Source organism: Canis lupus, chromosome 30, assembly GCF_011100685.1.
Source record: "Canis lupus familiaris isolate Mischka breed German Shepherd chromosome 30, alternate assembly UU_Cfam_GSD_1.0, whole genome shotgun sequence".
In the NCBI taxonomy this organism is placed as follows: Eukaryota; Metazoa; Chordata; class Mammalia; order Carnivora; family Canidae; genus Canis; species Canis lupus.
The window spans coordinates 25023378-25046595 of NC_049251.1; the positions used below are offsets into that span (position 1 = coordinate 25023378).

A 23218-nucleotide genomic window follows, 5' to 3' on the forward strand; every position below is an offset into this window, starting at 1 on the left:
CAGGGCATCTCTTGCATGTGTGTAGCGTGAGATGCACACAGCAGAGTTTATAGCTATACTGCTTTAAGAAAGAACAGAGACTACCCAATTATACATCAATAGTAACGGATAAATAAATTGTGGCAAATTCATACAGTTCAAACCAATATAGGAGCTACATGCATCCATAGGTTGAATCTCAGATACATAAAATAACATAGTGGAGGAGAGGAAGCAAACAAATATATACAATATAATTACATTGATACTAAATGCAAAAAAGTGCAAATTCAAACTATATAATTAGATTATTTAGGGATAAATACATATAAAATTCAGGGCTACATCCATAGGGAATAATAAAAACCAATTTAGGATAAAGGTTTCTTATGTGGGGAGGAAGGTGGATGGCAGTAGGGACTTTGGGGGATACTAGTAATGTTTATAAATGGGTGTTCACTCCACTGTTGTTCTTTATAACTTACACTTGATACAAATATATGTAAGTATTCAATATATAGTACATATTTTTTAAACAAGGGGAAAAAGTGGTTGAAGAGATAGTGGTTAAAAGTTGATTGCTTACTTAGCAAACTTAGAATTAATGCTTCTGAAAGTGCTTTTGACAACTCTTTTAAAATGTTACTATTGATGACCAACAAGTTTGCCTCTAGGGTAGAAATTATGAAAAAGGAGAGTTAGCAGGGGAGTGGGGAGAAGAACTCTTGTAACATTCTGACAAATGGCATTTGGGAAAACACCTTTAGACTTTTCAAACAATTGTTATTGACCTGTTAACACTTCAAAGAGTGGGTGAACCACTTGAGATTGTGTGTGCCCTGTCTTATGCTGGATCATGCTGATTGTGAGCAAGTCAAGTGCCAAGCAATAAATATGATCTTTTCAAAGACCAGCTTTCCCATTGTGCAGCCTGCCATAGTCCTTGGATAAATATTTTTCCAAAGCTACTTCTGACTACACTGAACCGATAATTTATTTAATGCCATTGGTGTCATGTTAAATAATGTAACTTCTCCAAATTTCTAATTTTTTTCTTTTTTTGTCTAATTTTTTTCAGTGAGAAGTTAATATCCTGGTTGATATCAGTTCTCCCTAATTCCATATTGTTATAAGTTCCAGTGTAAACCAAGAGCTGATTTTGAAAAATAAAAATAACGAAGGGCAGTATCAATTATGACCATACCCTTCCTTTCTGAAATGGCATTTTTCCTTTCCTTCCTCTACTGTCCTAAAGGATAGAGAACCCATGCCTCATCCCTATGAAATGTTAACAAGATCCACATAGAAGTGCTTCCTAAAAGCAGCCTTGAGATGTGATCTTGAAGACTTGAAGATCTTGAAGACAGGATGGCTACAATGACAAAGTTTACTCTCATTTGTTGGCCTTTGAATTGCATTTTCTGGTTTAAAAAAAAACACTTCACTTTCTTCCGATGGACAGAGGAAATCCAGCAGACCCTAAGTATCTTTGCTAATTTACAATACAGTTATAGTTGTAATCTCTTGATGTATTTGATGTGGACCAAATACAAAGGATGCATTCACCACCTACCAAGAATAGTCACCATGAGGAGCCCTAGATGGGTAGGTTTAGAAAAGCAGGGCCTGTATTTATTTTGCTAACTTACAACCACCACTTCACAAGATCTGTCAACTCCTTAGACCACTAGAACAGTCAGGCCTTTATACATACCACAGGATTTGAGAGGCTTGTTTTCATGATCTGCCTTTGTTACTGACAAGCTGTGTGACTTTGAACAGATCACTTAACTACTTGTGAATTAGTCAGGGTAGACCTCATGACAAAAGGCTCTATCTACCATCTCAGGGGCTTAACATGACAAACGAGGATTTGTCACTTATATCATAGTACAAAGTAGGTTGGATAGATTTCCTCCAAAAAGTGACCCAGGCAGAGACCCAGGCTCTTTCCACTGTGGTTCCACTATCCTCACAGGTGGTCTCCAAGGTCACTGTAGGAGGGGAAGGAAGGAATGAATGGAGAAGCCTCACCCCCACTTAATTGTCCTGGCCCATAAATGACACATTCCTTCTCTCACATTCATTTGGTAAGAACTAGTCACATGGCTCTACTTACTAATAAGGGGCTGGGAAATGTAGTTTAGCTCTGAGCCCAAGAAGAGAAAATAGGGCTGGTTAACATCCTGTTAATTGCTGCCACAATTTCATTATTTGGGGCTTCATTTGCTTTATTTCTAAAGTGGGGATAATTGTTTCTGCCAAGCCTAACTCAGAGAATAATGAGGAACATGTGAGCATACAATAAAATAAGACATGATCTAAATAAGAAATACTGAAAATGCAGGAAAGCACTATAATTTCTAACACTGAGCTGGATCCTGATGCTAGGTTTCAAAATGACTGTCTATGGAGCTTAAGTAGGTCTATTTATTCAATGCTGGCAGAGTCCTAGACTTCATTTATAGGCAGGATTTCGACAGACACCCCCCTTCCATTTTGTTTATGATGAAAAAGATGAAGTCCCAGAGGAAGTGACACCAACAAAAATTCACACATAAGGAACTCTTGGAGATATTTTATATCATTAAAAGTACGAAGGAGAAAATGCTGGAAGCTGACCCAAACTCAGAAAGAAGTTTAACAATTCACCAATGCATAGAAAAGATGTTTGCTCTACATCATAAGGTATGTGATAAAAAGAAGGCAAGCACTGTTTTAACTACTTTTGATCAGTTTTTTTGCAAGGAAACAGTTTAATTCCCTATGTTTCTAATGTTTTAAATTATAATACACTAAGTATTAGTTTTACATTTTTAAACTCTCTTTATACATTTTCAAGCAACAGTAAGACAGATTTTACTGTTTTGACACAAATTTTTAAAGGTCACAAAAACAATTGTAATTTTTTCTCATGGTTATTAAGAATGACTTGCTCAGTTAATTTTACACTTCTTTGCTGCCATAAAAAGTAAGCACTGCCTGTATAAGTATGTTGATTTCGTGTATGTGTTTCACTTAAAGAATTATGCCTAAGAAGAAAAGCATTTTTAATATGGGTAATCTTCATTAGAGTTTCTATTCTTTAGGAGACAGTTTTGCCAATGACAAGATGATTAACACTAAGTAAGCTTATTAAGATCTAAAAAGGACTGTTAACTGTAGAAAAATAGTTCCTTTATTGAAGGGTTGTCAGCAAGTCTAATTTATTAGCTTGTCATATTCTGTGAGTGCAAACATAAATCTTGTATTAGTGATCAAGATGAAAAAGACTTGGAATACTTGCCATAGCAAAATTCTCTACGTACTTTCCAAACGTAAACATATATATCACCTTAGTCTTCTAGGTGGGAAAGTGTGATTACCTACATCCCAAAATATGAAAACTCTATTATGGATGTCATGTGAGTGAAAACTGCAAACCAGAACCTTAATTTATAACAGCACTTGTGATGCCAAAAATTGCCTAAAAATTCAAAATGCTAACAAAACAAACCACATAAAACAACACTTTTAAACACTTAGCAATAGTTGCACCTTGGATAAACCTCATTGGCTATGATACTGCCACTGTGCAAAGCTAACACTTTTAAACACTTAATGTAAATAGTATAAATGAAACTAGCCATAATCTCCTTGGAAAAAGGCACTAGGAGGTGTTTATTCAAAAAAGTTAGGGAGGTTGGGTGTCTGGGATGGATTTTAGGTCTTAATGAATTACTGAGTCATGTCCAATTCAAACCAGCCTGAGAAAAGTAGGAATCCCCTGGCTCAAAGTTCAGTTGGGGGGAGGGGCAGTGTCTAGCCTTGAGTATGGCTCAGTTCAGGTTCCCAATCACTGCCAGCAAACATGCAAGTCACCATCTCTCTGCTCTGCTTCCTCTTCAGGCTTCTCTCTCAAGAGGGCAAGATGGCCCCTGAAAGTCTCAGGTCTACATCTTCTGGCTCGGCAACTCTGGCCAGAAGAGAGCTCTTCTATTCCTAATGGAACCACCAAAATTCTGAGACTTCTCTCATTGGATTAGTTACAGTGGCCAGATTGGATTGGATTAGTTACAGTGGCCAGAATGAGAACATATATCTATCCTGGAGCAGGAGAGGAATCCGGCATGAGCCCACAAGGTTGCAAACCACATTGGCTGATGGTAGAAGGGGGTCCAGAAAAGAAGGATAAACGAAAATGGGCAGGCAGAAAGAACAGATGATCACAATGGAATGACACGAACCTGGAAGTCTGAAGGACTTTAGAGTTCAAATTCCAGACCAAACTCTGGATGAAGGAATCCAGATGAAGGACTACCCCTGATGAAGGAATCTAGTCTACAGGACTTGAAAGCAAATGACTCTGTTTCTGCTCTTCTTCCTCCTGTGGCCAGAAAGCTAATTCCATGGTTGAACAGCTCTGCTTGTGGGAGTTCTTTTTTTTTTTTTTTAGATTTTATTTATTCATCTTGAGAGACAGAGAGACAGTGAGAGACATAGCATGGGAAGAGGGGCAGAGGGAAAGCAGCAGACCCCCCAATGAGAGGCTTGATCTCAGGACCCTGGGATCATGGCCCAAGGCAAAGGCAGATGCCCAACCGAACTGAGCCACCCAAGCGCCCCTGTGGGACTTCTTAGACAGCTGCCCAAATTCACTTTGCTGCAGTTTCTCCCTGGGGCTCAATTTTGGTCTTCAGGAAAACAAGACAAGCAACTCCATGGTCCCTGAACTGGTAAGGACAGCTAGCAGCAGCTTTCCCACCAGTCCTGGAAGGCTTTCTCCCCAGCCAGCATACACACACACCAGTAGGGGCAGATTAAATGTGAAGCCCTCAAATTTCAGACATTGAGGCCTCTCAGCAGCACAGCGAGGAGAGTTCCAGAGGGTCCTAGGAGGGAAGGGGAAGCCAGGGTTCCAACAGGAAGCATTCATACTTAAGTATTTCTGGTAGACTGTCTGGAGCTCAGACAAAAGTGACACGAATATTTCCTCCCTGACAAAGAGCAGACCAGTGATACAGAAGGTATCCCAGCTTTGGACCATGGACATGGTTTTCAGAACTAATCAGAAGAGTACTGGCACCTGAGCTGGGGCCTAGAAAAGATAACTAGACTCAGAATTCAGAAACCTGGGTTTGAGACTTTGAACTGTTTCCTCTTTGCATCTCAGTTTGCTCATCTGTAAAATGGGGATGCTAATACCTTGTCTTCTTCTCAAAATTGTAGAGAGGATCGAATAAAATAAAACACATGAAAGTACTTTGAAGATGATGAAATCTCCACAAAAACAGGAGACATTAGTTCTTCTCTTTAATTCTGCAACTAAGTGGCTCTACAGCTTTGGGTACATCCTCACCCTTGATTTCTTCATCTTAAAACTGAGAAGGTTGGACTAGCTGCTCTCTAGTGTGCTCACAGCCCTCGTGTTATGTACACACAGCTGGGGCTCTCAGCTCTGGCAAGAGGGAAGAGGAGGGCTGGATCACATTCTTTCCTGAACAGAATTTTTTCCTGAACAAATCATTTAATACTTTTGCCCATTTGCAAGCAGCAGCCAATCTGGGCAAATTTCATTCTAGAGAGTGGGCCAGAGAAAAATGCAGTTTGGATACTCAGGAGTCTGGTGCTTGGTCCCCACAGAACCTTCATTTGGGAGCTGGAGAACTTCAGAAACCAAACAAGGCACTCACAGAAAAGAATGGAACTGTGTTGTTTTTAGGCACTTGCTGACTCACGCACTGTGTCAGACACTCTAAGTATATTATCTCATTTAGGGCTCTCAACAATTTTTCAAATTAACAATTCACCCATACTCCAGATAAAAGCTCCCCAAGATTCAGACGTGTTATCTAACTCATGACAGGATTTAAGGAAACTAAGGAATGTCTGGCTCCCAGGTGTTCCTTTTAAGATTCCACTCCTAAGGCGCCAAGCCCAAGACAGAAGATTCTGAAGCAGTACACATATGCCAGAAGGCAATAGCTGTGATGCCAACCTCAGCTGATCCAAACCCCAGGTAGGAAAAACGCCAAACCTGAAGCACCAAGGACCTCCTGGAGATACGGAGAACCAACCTCAGTGAGCACTGACTGGATTCAGACGGAACACATGCCATGAAGGCCATGTTCCCACACCTCAGAATTTCCCATCCAATGCGGCAGTGGGTTCCACAGGGTGGATCTGCTCAGGTACCTGCTTCTGCAGGCTGCAGCCCTCTCAGTTCACGAGGCTGAGTGACCAGATCCCCAGAGGGAATTTCTACATTGCTCAATTCCCTTTGCCTCTACTTATATCCTAATGATAGAACATTAGGATGCAAATTAAACAGAAACTTAGTAAGCAAATCATGTCACTTTCTAATGGATACATCAATAAAGGTGCCAGAGAGGCACCACACTGCTGCCAAAGCACAGGAAGGATTTCAAAGGCCCACCTGCATGCCCCGGGCGCAGAGTGTGTTAGAAATTCTATCTCACCCAAGTATTTATGGCCAGGGGTTCTTTCCCCCTCAGGTAGCTGCACTTCCTGATGCTATCTCCATCACCTCCTCTTCCAATGAGGACCAAGCTGTGCAAATGTGGGGGTCCTCAGGGCTGTAGGTGCTCTTTTGCTAGTGTGGTTTATGAGGTAACAGAGGAGAACTTGATCTCCTCTGAGTAAAATACTTCCCCCACCAAAACATGACTCAATTTCTGCTTGACATTATTATTGCTGCCATTGTCTCCTCCCTCTTTTGTTTTCTTTTTTTGCTATTTTTTTCAAGAATTGACTGTGATCCCCGAAATTAAGCTCGTTTGTTTGCATCTTGTCAATATAAAAAGCCACCGTACTAAAATCATTGGCTTTTATAAGCAAATTTATATTAGCCACCATATCTTAGAAGGTCAAACTGTTAATTATATATTTCAGTATATCTGGCCCTTAACCAAGGACTGGTACAAAATATAGTAGAAAATTCAATAAATGTTTGATTGTAAAATTTTACAATCCCCTCAATTTCAGTGTCAAATTCTTATATGATTGTGCTCTTGGAAAGTCAGAAGCCCTGGGCTCTGGTCATAATTCAGTCCCTAATTCGCTGTGTGATCCTGGACAGATCACTTCCCCTCTTATCGGGCCTTGCTCTCTTCATCTACAGAATGACCAGGGTGGTGGTCTCTGCAGTCTTCTAGATTAAGTTCTATAAGGACAGGGTCTAGATCTGTCATGCTCACTTTTGCAAAGATCTAGATCTACAGGATTTACAACATATCTAGAATACAGCAGGCTCCCTCTGAATATTTGCCGAAGGAAAAAAATTAAGAATGTTGTAATTCTAGGTTTTAAATTGATGGTATTGTTAAATTATACTTTAAACTTATATTTGCTGTTACAGACAAGACTGTTTCCTATTGTTTTAGGTTTTTCAAATTTTCTTCTACCCACAACTCAGATTTCTTGTATTCCACAACTTTGGAAGCTTTTGAGTCATTTTACAAATAAAACTCCACATCTGTCCCTAAGTTGATTCACTGGCTTCATGGTCTGTTTCTCACCAAACCAGATGATTGCCACACGGGCGGTAAGGCTTCTATAGCAACAAAGAAATGGTGCCCATATGGAGAATTCAAGTTTCAATTCATCTCAAAATAAGTGTTTACTGGATGCCTGTTGAGACACCAAATGTGTAATTTTCGTTTGGGTAGGAAGCAAGTACCAAGAGAGCCATTTCTTAGAGCCCTTGATAGTCAAAGATCTGGGACATGTCCATTGGATCACACAACTCCTCGATTGATCCTACTTTTTAATCCTATTTGCAGTGTCTACCACTTTCCTGGAAGTCCTTCTCACATTCAGTTTATATGTCACATACAGACCATTCAATTTTATCTCCTGATCATAATATTGCCTTGGGCTATTTTTCTATTTGTCTTACTTAAGTTGGAGATTTTTAAAACCTGGGCCCAGAGACAGGTTTCCAAAAGGGGGCCATGAGTACTGAGGATTGTGTGTAAAGTTTTATGTATCTGAGCATTTTTCTGAGAGAGAGTTCATAACTTTCAACAGATTTCCAAAGGGATCTGTGACTCCAATATGTGGAAAGTACTCGCCACCCATCAGATGTTATAAGCCCTGGGAAGAATCACTTTGATTCCAAGAAGACATCTTTATTGGGGAGGATAGTCCCATGAATCTCCATTGACTTCTCCAACAGAGCAGTCAAGCTGAATGTACAAAAGTTCAAATTCACCAAGTGAGCTGAAAAGCCAAGAAAGCAGGCAAATGCCAATTTCTCATACTCATTCAAATACTGCAGGGAAAAAGGACTTTTTATTGGGAATAAAACTGGAATGCCCAGAACTCCTTCTTACCAATTTTTATGATTGATTTGGGTGAAGTACCATGGATGAAAAACCTGGGCCAGTCCCATAGATGGCTGAAGTTGAAGTAGATACTGAATCCAAACTGTTGAATCCAATCTTGGGCAAGTGAAATGGAATCTTGGGCAAGAAATCTGCAATTAGAGCATGAAGGCCGGAAGATCTATGTAGGGTGGTCATGCACGCTTGACCCACAAGCACATACGTGCAGAGGACTCTAGGTGTCACAACTCCTGCATTTCGTGCTGTGCTGCCCCATCAGAATTCCCACTGTCATCAGAATCGTGCAAGTAGTAGTGCATTCACCTCTCCTCTTTTGTAAATTATGTATCAGGGAAAGAAATTCATAGTGATTTTTTTGAGGAAAAGTTGCAGACACTGATATCCCCTCAACCAAAGGGCAGTCTAACTTTCTCTTAAGGGTTAGGAGAACCCTCCGGAAGGTAAATCTGGATGCCAAGGTGGGAGTAGAATTGGTAGGCAATAAATACAGGCATTGTTCACGGTCAGCTGGTTGGCTCAGGCCCTTAACTCAGGGTCTTTTACCCATGCTAGTTGTAAATACTGGTAAGAGATTGGGGTGTTGTGGCTCTCTTCTCTGAAAAGCCCCAGTCCCCCTGCCTGGTTGTTTCTTCATTTCTTCATACCTTACTTCCTGGGCCTACCTGGCTCTGAATTTTTTGGCTTCATTTCCCATTCCCAGTTCTCCTCTTGCCTCTTAGCGAGGATGACTAATTAGGCGAGTCCAGTTTTAGCCAATTTCTAGTGTGTGCACTTTCTTAAGGACAGTGGTATTGTGCTTCCCCTCTAGCTGCTCTTTTCTGGCTCTTCCATCTGGTGAGGTTAGGGTGCCCAGGGGGCACAGTATGCATAATTTCAGTAGCCAAAAGTTATTCAGAAGAATCTTAAGAATTTGAAGGTAAATAGATGTTTACTTTATGATATTGAAAAATAATTTTGTAATTAAATGTATGTCAATTTACAAAAAGTTCTGTTTGAATATATATCTTGGTGGTTCCTCCTTCTCTCATCCCTCTCTATCACATGCATGCGTATATGTATGCATGTACACACAAAACCATGCTATTATGTGAATCGCACATCTATGTCACAATGAAGACATCTGTCTAGGGAAAACATAGTAAACACAAAATTTCTATTAACCAGAATATTCAGAAGTAAGGAATTCTAGTTTTCTGAAATTTCCAGTAGAATTCTGGTTAAAAATTCTCATTCCCTGTATCTTGATACCATAAATAGGTTTCAAAGGATTTGCTCTAAGAAAAATGATCAGAGGTACACAGAAACTGCAGCATTATGTATCATTGTGAAGACATATCTGCACAGTGAATAACTGGAATGTGTATCAAGCCCCTTGGATGCACCTGGGACCAGTGGGGAGCAGAAAGCAGTTTATGCCACTCAATTTTGGCAAGCTGAGCCATCAGCCACACCTAGGGGCAGCCAGTTTGCTAATATGTCTTCATATCAGGTTTCTCTTCTTCCCTACTTTAACAACTCTTCCTTTTATTCCTGCTCCTGGTGATTGCACTTACTAATAAATAATAAAGTATAGCACAAGGGCCTGTCCCAAGTCTGCTTTCTGGAAAACCTAGCCCACAAAAAAAGAATTTTTAAAATTAGTGATTCTCAATAGCCTTTGGATAGGATTGTGTGTGTGTGTGTGTGTGTTTGTGTGTGTGTGTGTGTGTTTGTATTTAATTTTGCAGGGAAAAGGCGGTGAGGTTGGGGGGAGCCATTCTTTTGTTCCATATTATCTACAACACTTCTCTTCTTCCCACTACATCATTTAGGGGCCAGTCAGGGAGTAAAAACAATGCCAAGAGCTTGGACAGAAACATTTAATATAAAGATGTCCAGACTAGTAAGCATGATTAATTACTAAAAGAGGGAAAAGAAAACCTTAAGGAGTTCAGAAGTAATACATCTAGAGAGCAGTGAGAGGAAGGAATTAAGGATTTGTTCTGTGTAGGGGTAAGAATCAGCCTATTTGTGGCAAAGACATTTGCCAGAAGTGTAGGCCAGAAATGTAGGAGCAGCCTGCCAGCTGGTGGAGAGACAGGCCAGAGGTTGCAAAGGGGAGCTGGTCCATAGCAATGGTTTCTGGGTAGTGGGAAAACTTACTGGACAGTGCAGGCTAGTGGAGCTGGTCCATGCAGAATGCTGAGACCAACACTACCAGCCCAACACTGATCCACGGGCGCCAGGGCCAGCAATAGGAAGGGAAATGCCACCTCCTTTTTGGCTTTAAAATGGCATACCAGCACCTTCTATTAACAGAGCCTAACACCAAGCCAGCTGGCAAAGGAAAAATGTCCATAGGATCCAGCTCCAGTGTCACCAAGCAAGGAAAAGAAAGGTAAATTCAAAGCTGAGAGGTAAAAAGTCAGTAACTGGCACACCCACCTTCTCTGTGTGGGAAACATTCACTTTATTGTGATAAGTTTAAAAATGTGAAATAAAACTGCATGTTATATATAAGATATCACCAATGATTACCATTTGATAACACAATTAAAATTTATTTCTCAGACTTGCCTGTACTCTGTGAATGTTCTATAAGTAATCATATATCTATTTTTAGCTAGTGAAACAATTACCTTAAAAGATTCTCATTCCTTACAGTTTTACTGAATTCTGTTAGTAAACATGAAAGTCATGATTAAGCAAATAAAGCCATAAGGTTGAAAGGGGCTTAGGGACAGTCAGGGATCTCTAAAGGACAGTGTTTTTGAGGACATGCCAAGCAGTCTTCAGTTTGATTAGCCCAGAATCCCTGACCCTCCCATAATCTGTAAGAGGATTCACCCTCCGGCTGCCTGTCCTATATCCCACAATCTACATGGAACATACAAAGGGTGCAAAGCCACAGCTCCTGGGCTAGAACCAGCATCTACCATACTGATGCCCTTGTAAACAGTCTACTGTCTTGGGGGACCTGCTTATCTAGAGCTTCACAACCTGTTTGCTTGTCTTTGCTTAGGCTAAAAATCCTTAGATTTTGCATCTTTCCTCCTCTCCTTCTGGGTAGCTTTCCTTGGCTCTCATCAACCTCCCCAGACTTTGAATTGAAGCTCGCAGAAATATCAAACTATGGAGGTTTCCTCTGGCCTGACCCTCCCCCACACTTCCTTCCTAGTGTCTGTGTTCATGCCTGTCCTCCACCCAAACTGACCTTCCGAAGCTCCTTTCAACCAGCAACCCTGCTAGTCCTTTAAAAGACCCAGTGTCACGTGTCACTGTACAGGAAACCACCTCCTATGAAGGATCCTGTGAGGCACCATCACATAGTGCATTCTGCATTATTTTGGAATTGTCTGTTTAGGTACCTTATCTCCCAAGGTCTGTCCTTAGGGCTCCTTCTTAGCATCCTCGGCATTTAGCATGATGGTTGGGACAGAGTGGGCATTCAATGCCTGTGTCTGGAACTAAAGTGTCTCCATGCCCTGAGTTGCTAGTCCTTTCCTGCCACACATGCCCTGATGTGAAGTGCCTCCGTTGGAAGGAGAACCCTGGACCAGAGGAACCAGAGGAGGAAGTCTCACATTCCGGTTCTGCTAGCTCCTTCACTTCCTCATCAAGCTGTTCTCGCTAAGTGATAGGCAGGCAGATCTGCAATGGACACACTGACACCTAAAACACACATTTCCATTTAAAAAATACAAGAGGAATAGAAAGAAGCAAATGCCATTCCTTCTGAGAACTGTAGGTGCTTTTTACGGGTTCAACCTGCCATGGTTGAGGGCTCGGGAGAGTGAGCGAGTATTGTCTTCATAGCCGCATTAAAAGCTCCTGTTCCTTGCACTTTCAGGAACCCTGCCCACACATGCAAATAGTTACCCATCTATCACTTTCACCTAAAATATATAAACAGGTGAAGCTGAAATGAGCTTGGATGCCTTGGGCTGTCATTATCATACCCTCAATTTCCCACACTGGAGACACCATCACTCACACAATGGAGCATGCTTTCCTGTACTCACAGGCCTCTTCCCAAGTTACAGACCACTTTCTGCATGTGTCAGCTCATGTGACTGTCACCCAAAACACCATATGAATAAACAAGATTCAGGAGGATGGCTCCTTGTTAGGAGCAAGGGCTGAGGGTGAGCGGATGTCCTGGTGATGTGACAGGTAAGCAAAGTAATCATACAGCCATGGTGCAGAGGCAGAATTTAGTGGGATGAGCTGCGGTGGGGTTGCAGCCTCCCCTCCCCCTGTGTCACCTCTCAGGGGAGTCCCTTTAATAGAGCCACAGGCTGTTCCTAACACTGCTGACTCATGACATCCAGTGAGTACTCAATGAAGAAATGAATGAGTGAATGAAGACTGGTCTCTCTTTAAATACCTTCTCATTCGGGATCCCTGGGTGGCGCAGCGGTTTGGCACCTGCCTTTGGCCCAGGGCGCTATCCTGGAGACCCAGGATCGAATCCCACGTCAGGCTCCCGGTGCATGGAGCCTGCTTCTCCCTCTGCCTATGTCTCTGCATCTCTCTCTCTCTCTCTCTCTCTCTGTGTGTGACTATCATAAATAAATAAAAATTAAAAAAAAAATACCTTCTCATTAAACTAGTTCTATTAGCTCAGCCTGATGGAGACAAACTCTGGAGAAAAGGATTTCTAAACCCAAGCAGAGCTATAGCCATGTGCAAGCTTGCAGCAGAGAATGAAGGAAGCCAGAGGAACATGTTCACCTCAGCCATGCACAACCTCTCCTAGCAACTGCTTCCCTCTCTATAAATTCAATCCTCCCTCTCCCATCTATGGCCAGAATGTTTTCCTCATGACCTTGATTTCAGATTCTCAATGTCAAGATGACATCTTTCCTAGTTGTCTACAAGGTACCCCAGGGGAGACCCATGCCAGGAAAGCTTATGGATCTTTCCAAAGAAAGGACAGTGCAATTCAAATGCCTCAGCCTCTCCAGTATCTCACCAAGTTTCCTTGTTACTATTTTAAGGAAATTTAGATTTCCAGATCTGTGTTTGGCTAGTCCTGCTTAATGGAATGTATAATCCTGTTTCAAAGGTGATCCTGATTAATCAAATTCCAGGCTCATTATATGGGGCTTTTAATCCTAGAAAGGAAGGAAATGAAGGAAGGAAATAAAGGAAGGGAGGAAGGGAAGGAGGGAGGAAGGGAAGAAGGGAGGAGGGAGTGAGGAAAGGTAAGTAAAGCAGGGCAGGAAGAAAGGAGGGACAAGGGAGGAAGGAATGGGGGAAAGGATGCTTATTCAAGAACACAGAGCTGGCCCCCAGTATCCCCTCAGGGGGCATTTTGAGAAACAAAATGGATCATATGGGAGGAACACTGATGAATGTAGGGGAATTTTCCACAAGGAATACTGCAGGGAGGAGTGGATGGTCAGAATGTTGCCAGTATGTGCAATCTCCTTTAAAATAAGCAATACTTGAATATGAGAATTATGTAAATACTCAAAGAATGTGTAAATAATTTAAAATATTTAATATTTAAAAATAAATTTTAAAAAGTTGGTATCAGGAGCCACTACTATTGACTTTACTCAGTGGAAATTTCAAAACTACTTAGATAACTTGAAAGTCACTTTTAGACCCCAGCTGGCTGTCACCCATATGACATACGTGGGTCATATTTTCCCTTTGCATAAACAAGAAGCTCCTGCTGGGTTTTTCTACCATCTTTTTGTTTCTTTTCTACTTTTGTATCCTCAGCCAGCCTCTGGCACAGAAAAATAACTTAATAAACCATTGTTGGATTTATGAATAACATGCAAACAGAACCATAAGTCTTGGATTCTAGTTCCAACCCTGCCACTGGCTTTCTATGTGATTTTGAGAAGGTCACTTTATATTTCTGGGCCTCAGTTTCCCTATCAGTAAACCGAAGATGATAGGGTGGTTGACATCACTGACTGATCACTTCTTATGTGACTGCATAAGAAAATGCAGTGCGGATGGCACTGTCCTCATCTGTACTTGCATTAGGTCACTTGATCTTCACAATGAGCCCATGAGTTACACAGGGATTCTTTCTTTCAAATCAACTCACACACAGCTCTGAAAAAACCCCACATGGGTGCCCCAGTGGTCTGTAAAGACACTTGAAAAAGGAATTCAAATATCTCTGGCTGGAACACACATTGGTTTCATCCAAGTCACTTTTGGGTATTGAGCTTTACATCAACTGTAAAATCCTCTTCTTTGCACATTTCAAATCTAAATTTTTCTCTCATTCAGTAAAAACAATGAGCACAATGAGTATGTAGGAAAAGTGGTAGGGGGAAACTAGAAAGGAGAGAGACATGGTTAGACCTCTGTTTGTGAGAATGAAGGGAGGCAGAAATCCAGGAATCTACCCAAGGAGACTCCTCTCAGCCCCCCATCACTCAAGTCCATAATTAGCATAATCGACAGCCCTAAGATAAATTAATTCACCCACTATTTTGCTCATGATACTTTCTAAAATAATAGACATGGGATGTGGCCATAGGGGTTGAGGATTAATGAAGATATCATTACTCAGCAGACTCCAGGGAGCCCAACCTTGAGCTCCATTCAATCCAGGGAGGGCCACCTTTCCTCAGACTTGCCATTTTAAAGCTGAGCTATGAAACAATAATAATTTTTGTCTAATTCAAGAGGATTAGGTATCTTTGGGAATCCTACAAACATTCTGTTCTCAGTCCTATGCTGTTTCCTCAACGAGCTATACACTTGGCCAATGTGCTTGGGGCTGCCAGGAAAAACAGTGGGAGCAAAAGGGATTTCTTTCATGAGAGCTTTCAATTAATTTGGAAGAAGATATTTGAACAATGACTTCACTGGGAGTCCTGCTGTTAGAATACTGAACAAATTTCACAGTCATTGTTTCAATATTGGCCATGAAATTCTTGGTCAAATTCTACTGGGAGATCATCATCCTCCTTGGGCCTCATTCCATGAGGAATAAATATACTTCTTCTCTCCTATTTACTGTACCAGAAGCCATTTTTGAGAGAGCTGAGTTTAGTGGTTAGATGGACTGACTCAATCCAGAGAGACCCAAGTGAATCCTGGTGCTGTCATGTACTAACTGTGGCACCATGGGCCAGTTCTTTACTGTCCTTGAGCTTCATTTTCCTCACTCATGAACCTACTTCAGTATCTTTCACAATTACAAAAAAGGATGACAAAAAGAGGACACCATACAGGGTTGTTCTGAAGACTAAATGAGAGCTACATGAAAAACTCAGAGCACAGTCCCCAGCACACAGAAACTACTCAATTGTAGCTGTTTATTATTATTAACCTTCATTATCATCCAACTTCTCCCCTTTACTGGAGTAGACATGGTGGCTTATATGAAAGAGTTCAAAATCGCAAACTCAGAATAAAATATATTTGCTTTTTGTGTAAAGTTCTATCATCATAGATAGACTTGTCGGATGCATTTTGAAAGATGATTAGTACATAGAAGTCTCTGTGTATACTGAATATGTATTGTGTGTGTGTGTGTGTGTGTGTGTGTGTGTATACTGAGTCACATTCTACAGATATGGCCCATGCTTCCTAGATTTTCAGAAGACATACAGTTTCAAATATCACATGACAGTGAGTCCCAACTACTGGTATAGAAAACATGGTTTGTCTGGATGATCAGCTTTCTCAAAAACAGGCTAGTTCTGGGGAATTGAGGGGATTGACTTGCAATCCTTGGCATTCTCTAACTTGGAAATCAGAGATAAGTAGGTCAGTCAGGGGCAATTACTCTTTTGAAGAGGAAGATTTGGTATCTCTACAATGATGCTGCGTGTTTCTAGAGTGTCTGCAGTTGCTTATGGAATATTTCCCTCCCTCTTTCCCTCCCCTACTTTCTTCCCTCCCTCTATAATGAATGTAAACTCCAGAAACCAAAATTTCTGAATCCACACCAAGAAGGCACAGCTAGGGCTCTCAGCAAAACTCACAGCAGAGAATGAAGGCAGCCAGAAATGTCGGGGCCACCCACTGGACTACTTAAATTCTGCAATCTAGGTCAACTGAACTTGCCTAGACAAGCCTGACTGCAGGTGATGAGAGACTAGAAACCCTCTCACTGGGGGAGGTAAAGTATGGAAGGCAAATTCCCCAGGTTCTCACCTTTTATTTTGGAGCTACTTGCATCAAACACATGCTGCCCTGCTATAAAATTACTCTGTTTTGAAACTGAAAATGTCACAAGACAACATTACTGGATTGGCCAGTGAAAAAAAAATTAAAGGAAAATTGGAAGATGCAGAACATGTAATTTCTTTTGTAGAGTAACCAGGCAGTGAGACCATTGCACTGCCAGGCTTCATAGCTTTAATCATAAAGCAAGGAATTCCAGATTCCCTCATCTCAGGAGAGCAGTCTACAAAAAAGACAAGGTAGGACTTAGTTCCCAATTTAAAACTTAATTTGGATACTTCCTTATTATTAAGACCTGTTCTTTCCTAGCACAAGAAAAATAACTTCCCTGAAAGTTTCTGTTTTTATACTCAGTTGTCAGAATGATCCTATCAGTCATTGTGCTAAGAGCAGCCTGGGGATTTGCCAGACACCAAAAGGAGGTTACCACCTCTGGCTTCCAGCCAAAAACTCTGGAAGTCACCGTCCATGTGCTGGTTAGCAGGAATGGACCTGTTTTGGTCCGTTTCCCCTATGTTCCTAGCTCTGTGCCATGCAGGCCAAGGTGAGCCTCTAGGAGACTGCTGAACTCAAATCCAAAGGATCCCAGGTCACCTTCTGCCAGTGGCCTCATCCTCTCCCACTTCCTAGGAGCCTCAGAGGTGGGACCAGGTTTTCACAACTCCCAGCATAGAGAGGTGCTGGAGTGTAGGCTCTTGGGTTCTCAATCTCAAGAACTGCCAACTGGGATCTTTCCAGAAACAGTTGTGTTTACTCTTCTTCACTGTCCCCCTTCCCCTTTTTAGTGCTCAGGTCTCTCCCCAGGCTGTTCTAGGTCTCTCTGTCTAGGAATCAGGTCAATCAGTAACACCTCAGCACAAATTAAACCAACATGTCCCCTCACCCAGGGACATGTGCATTTTAAAAAGAGATCCGAAAGAGTGAGGTACCCAAAAGAATGGTGAACTTTCAAGCAATGGGTGGTAGATGGGGGGTAGTTTTGGCAGTGTGTTGGGGGTGTCCTTCCGATGTCCATGTAAACCCTTTCCATGTAAGCAACTGTCTCTTCTTCTGCCACATTAACGCCTGTCATTTCTGGGCAGAACTGAAAGACCAACCCTCCACAAGATAAGGTGGTGCTGAGTAAATAAAGTCTCAAGATACCCTATTTTTATTTCACTGCTCCTATGTATTCATACAGGTCCATGGTCCATGGGAGAATTACAAAGTAAGCAACACGCAAGACCTATGTGTTAGGGGGAAGGGGAGTCATCTCCTCAGCTCCACACTTCTTCCTGGATGGAGGGCAAGTCACCTCACTTGTTGTACCCACCCTGAGTCTGATTCCTCAGATGTGTGAAGAAATGCTAACCCAAGGAGCCCCATAAAGTACCGTGTGAGTCCAGTGTGAAAATTCCTGTGAAGGCTCATCATGAATGAGAAAGCATTCTGGTCACAATGGTTGGTGTTACAAAATTTGTGAAGGATTGAATGCTCTCTGAGTTTCAACAGAGTGATGGGGAAGCAGGAAGGAAGGCGAGGTTGCTTCATATATGGGATAATGTTAAGAGCAAATGAGGCAGGATTCCAAAATACTTTTGTATGTATTTCAGCCCATAGTACAGATTAAGTTGGCTGTTATTTTGAGAGAAAAAGAGGACTTGCATAATAGCTAAACCACTTTTCTCTCAAATCAATGCTTTGGTGCTCACTGAGCACATATGCTGACTGTGCCCTTATTTCATCAGAAGCGAGCAGACAAGGCTCTCCATGCATAGTAAGGGAGGTTGTCTAGTTGAACACCAACAGCTGGCTCTGCAGATGTCAACAACAGCTGCATTTTGTCATTCCAAGATGCAAATCTCAATTAATCTCCCTCTCCCCTTGTTTTTGGAAACTTTGACATCCATGTATAAAATGATTTTATCTTCCTGGTTAAACTCATCATACCCAGATGTATCCAGTCAACTTTACAAAATCAGGCTCAATTTGCCCAGGAATTGGAAATAAAAATGGACTCTTACATCAAATTATTAGTGAGAGAAATCTCAGTGAAGGCAAAGATCTGTTTGCTAATCACTTCTAGCAAGGATCTAAATATGTTAGCCAGCTAAACCACCTGGCCCACAGAGATATTTCAGCAGGAAATCTGTAAATAAAAAGGATATTCAATATCTCATAGTGCATTTTTGTTAGGACAGGTCTGTGTAGTAGGGTAATCACTCTACAAATGTGAAGAAAAGAAAAAATCAGCTTGGTTGGAAATGGAAACAAAGGGAAAGGTCTGTGAGAGCTGAACTATGATTCTAAGAATGGAGACAATTATTCAAGCCTGGACAATTGGCCCTGTCCCTCTCTGGATGCTTGCTCTGTATCCATCATAAAGTACCTAATGCAGTGGCACTTACAGGCACTGTCCAAAATGAAATCCAAATACCAAAGAAACTAGAGCAGATGCTGTTTAGACACACATGTCTCTGGGCAGAATTTGTCAGAGCCAATGGCTGTGCCTGCGCTGGACTTCACTATGTGCATTTGTTGAATGAATGTTCATAAGCTATAGGGTTGTTTCTGTTTTTGCTCGTACGCTCATGGCTAGTAGAAGCTATCTAATGAAGTGGATAATGGGAACAAGAATGAACTAGGGATATTCAGTTATCCTCACATTCAAGGGGTTTATCACCAAGGTAAGGCCTGCCTAAGTCTATGAATAAATAACTTTATTTCTGCCCATTCCTTCTGTTTCCTCAATCCAACACAGAGAGATAGGAAAGAGGCACATGTGAAAAGTACCACTAGAAATTAATCATACTGGGGCCTCTCCAGTAGAAAAAAAGAGGGGGTGGTAACAATGGGGTAATTTCTACAGAATCACCTGTTAATTTATATTGCCAACTCCTCACCATTGCCAGGGGATATGATCTAGAGTGACTTTTCCTTGTCCAGTACCAACCTATTCATCTGAATTGTCTGTTAATAGGATCACTACCGCTGCTAAAAGACATGCTATGTCCCTTGCAGAGGATGATAGGGAAGTATTCAAATCAAAACAACTTGTGTGTTTGTTTTAGCAGAATGTCCTGAATCCAATTATTAGGCAGAAGCTTAATGGTAGTAGAAAGTGCTGGTGCTCTGACCAGAATGCCTCAGATTCTTATTTACTGTGAGTCTGAGAGTAAGTAAGAGAAAGCGAGTGTGTGCCAGCCCTTTCCTGAGTGTTAGGTTTCCACTTCCAACAGCCAGCATCTTCGGCTGGTCTGGGGAGACTGCCCTCAGCCTTCTCTGCTTCACATCTGACAGCCAGCACTGTCTAGTTATCTAGGCCCTTCTGGCAGCTCTTAGCCAACAGCTGATAGAAGTTGAAAGCCTCATTTCCCCAGCCTCAGACTGGGACAACTCTCGCTGCAGACGTCTCTGGCAGAATCAGCCAGAAGCTGCCCTCTGCAGGCTTCTGAGATTACACCCTCCTTGGGCTTCCTCTGCTTGCCTGAAGGAAGATGGAGTTCCTCTAAGTTGGCAGAATTTGTTGTCTGTCCCCACATGGAGGAGGGGAGGAGAAAGACCCAAATAGGTGCAGGGGGCTCAGGAGACTGAACGGGCGCTCAACCAGGACTTCAAATTTATGGCATCCTCATCCTGCTATAGTCCTTGTGCTTCTGAGGCTGTAGACCCACTCTATGTTCCAATGTAAAGCAAAAATATATTTTAAAATAACTTCTGTGGCATTCTCCCATGAGAAGAAATAGTAGCGAATGAGGTCATGGGATGAAATGTGTGCCATGAAGAGGAGTCCTGGCAAGTATCTGTCTTAGTCGATGGTCTAGAAGCAAGTGTTGGCCTTTAGCTAGGTCTGCATGCCTTCTTTAGGCTGCTGGGAGAGCCCTATGCTTGCACCATGGAACTCACTGTTTCCATCTTTCCTGAACTCGGTTCTGATCTGATCTTTTTTTTTTTTTTTTAAGATTATTTATTCATGAGAGACAGAGACAGAGAGAGAGTGAAGCAGAGACACAGGCAGAGGGAGAAGCAGGCTCCATGCAGGAAGCCTGACGTGGGACTCGATCCCGGGTCTCCAGGATCAGGCCCTGGGCTGAACGTGGAGCTAAACCGCTGAGTCACCCAGGCTGCCCCTGATCTGCTCTTAAGACATAATCCTTACACCTCACTCAGTCCCATCTCCAGCTCTTCAGTTCCAAACTTGGCTCTTCCTTTCCTGGTTTTATTCTCTCTTTACTCCTGACACAGAGCACAGTAACTCCTCCCAAAGATCATTCTTCAGCTCTGCAACTAAAGGTCCTTGGAGAAACACCTCTCCTGGATTGGATATCAGAACTCTTCTACTCTGGAATGGACCCTACTGGGATTATCAACCTCTTCAAGCAGGATATGGCCTGATTAGTGGAAAGAATCTCCTTCCTCCCTGCTTTTCACAGCACTTACCCTCATTTGACATACTATATATTTTACTTATTTACTTTTCTGTCTCCTCCTACTGAAATATAAATCTTGTGAGGGTGGGATTTTTGTTTGTTTGTTTGCTTTGTTCTTTACTGTACCCTCAGTTGCCAATATATAGTATATGCTTAAAATATCTTTTTAATTTTTAAAATATCTTTTAAAAATTATTTTGAAGAACCAAGGAAGTGAAGAAATATCACCATCTTCTAAAGGTCCTCTTTTTATAGTATAGTCTGTTTTTTGGCTAAATTTCTAATTTAAATATAAATCACCCAGGTTTTACCTTCTAATATTTCAAGAGAGAGAAGAGGAAGGCAAAAGTAGAAAAATAAGACATATTTAAAGAAAGCATGCCAGTGTATTAGATGTAGTTTTTTTTTTTTTAAAGATCAATGGAAAGAAAAATAAATTATGGGGAAAAACACTTGGATCTGGAAGTGTGTTCTTTTAAAAAAAATGGTGTAGTCCAGGTAAGAAATGTCTGTAAACCAATTAGTTTTAGCATGTTGATATAGAGGATTTTTTCTTATGCAAGACACTAGGTATAAAAAAATGTATCAATACTTTACAGAAAATCTGATGACACAAGCTGTCTAACTGCTTGCCATTACAGCCCTATTGCTACACATTTAAGAGTAAATAGAATTTTGAGTGGCTGACCTTCACCAATACTCCTTTGGTGGTACAACATGACAATTTCTTGTCTTACATTTCTAGTTTGGCTCCACCCTTCACTGTGGACAATTCTAGATGGAATAGCTAATCCAGTTTGTTGACTAAAGAGTCCCCCAAGCAAACTGAATCATACAATAGAAATAGTTCGCATGAAATGTTCAGAGTTATGACTATGTCTGAGTAGTATATACCAGATTAGTCCTTATCCCTTAGAAAGGGTGAATAAAATTAGAAACAAACAAAACCAATTATTTTAAAGTATCAAGAGCAACCAAGGTGGCCAGGACTAGAAGGCACATAAAAATGCCAGTAGGGAATTTGAAAGGGACAATAGGGAAGGTAATAAAGTCAATAAGGTGACTTATGTCAGCTACTACAGTGATTACAGATATCAGTTTTGCTGGGAAACTCTGAGAGACTGTGTAGAACAAGCTTAGGGCTTTCCCAAATAAGAGTAAGGAATCCACCATCTGTCTATTGAGAATTGCTTTTGGGAGTGTTTCAGTTGCTCTGCTGTGAAGAGATGCCCAGCCTGGGTGACTTAAACCACAGACAGTTAGGGGCACCTGGGTGGCTCAGTGGTTGAGTATCTGCCTTTGGCTCAGATTGTGATCCCGGGGTCCTGGAATGGAGTTCCGTATCAGGCTCCCCACAGGGAGCCTGCTTCTCCCTCTGCCTGTGTCTCTGCCTCTCTGTGTCTCTCATGAATAAATAAAATATTTTAAATAAATAAATAAACAAACAAACAAACCACAAACATTTATTTCTCACAGTGCTGGAGGCTGAAAGTCTGAGGCCAGGGTGCCAGCATGGCTGGCTTCTGATGAAGACTCTCTTCTTGGTTTATAACAGCCATCTTCTCACTCTATCCTAACATGGCTAGGAGAAAAGAGAGCTCATCTATCCTGTATTTTTTCTCTAAAGGCATTAATTTTCTCTAAAGGGTAAAGGAGCTTTACCCTCAGACCAAATAGAGGAGTAGGGTTTTGACATACGAGTTTTGGGGAAATGCAAACATTCAGTCCACAGCAGAGGGGCATTAATTTTATGTCACTTCAAGTTCATGTGGGCCAAATATGCAACCATGGCTAAATAGAAGTTCCCCAGTAGAGAGAAGCATATGTTTTCAGTAAGCCCCTTCCAGTGTGTCAAGGGAACAGGGGTATAAAGTTAATGTTAGTGTCAGTGTCTGCTACAGCCTTTGACCCAGGAATTCCACTTCGAGGTATATATTCGAGAGAAATGCATCTATCTGTACCCCAAATGGCAGGTACAGGAATATGCCTAGGAACAGGACTTGCAATAACTCCCAACTGGGAACAACCTAATGGCCATCAACAGGTCAGTGGAGAAACACACTGTGGTGAATGTGTGCAATTTCCACAGATCCAATACTAGTCCAGGGTGCCCTCACGTCTCACGTGGAATCCGGCTGTGGCCTACTAACCTGTCTTCCTGTCCCGTTTCTGCTCCCTACAGTTCATCCCCCTGCCTTAAAAACCTCCAGCGGGGTTCAATTTCACTGAGAATAAAGTACAAGCTCTCTGTCATGTACCCTGCCTACCTCTGTGCTCTTTTCTGTGTGTCCTTTTTGTTGTTTGCTAGACTCAGCCACATGGCCTTCTTCTGCCCCT

General features: G+C 41.7%; 1 long non-coding RNA gene across 1 annotated transcript in view; it reads right to left on the reverse strand.

Moving 5' to 3' along the window:
- The window catches only part of LOC111093387, an 84401-nt gene that overhangs the window by 1121 nt on the left and 60062 nt on the right, over positions 1 to 23218 (reverse strand). The gene's annotated exons all lie outside the window — the stretch shown is intronic.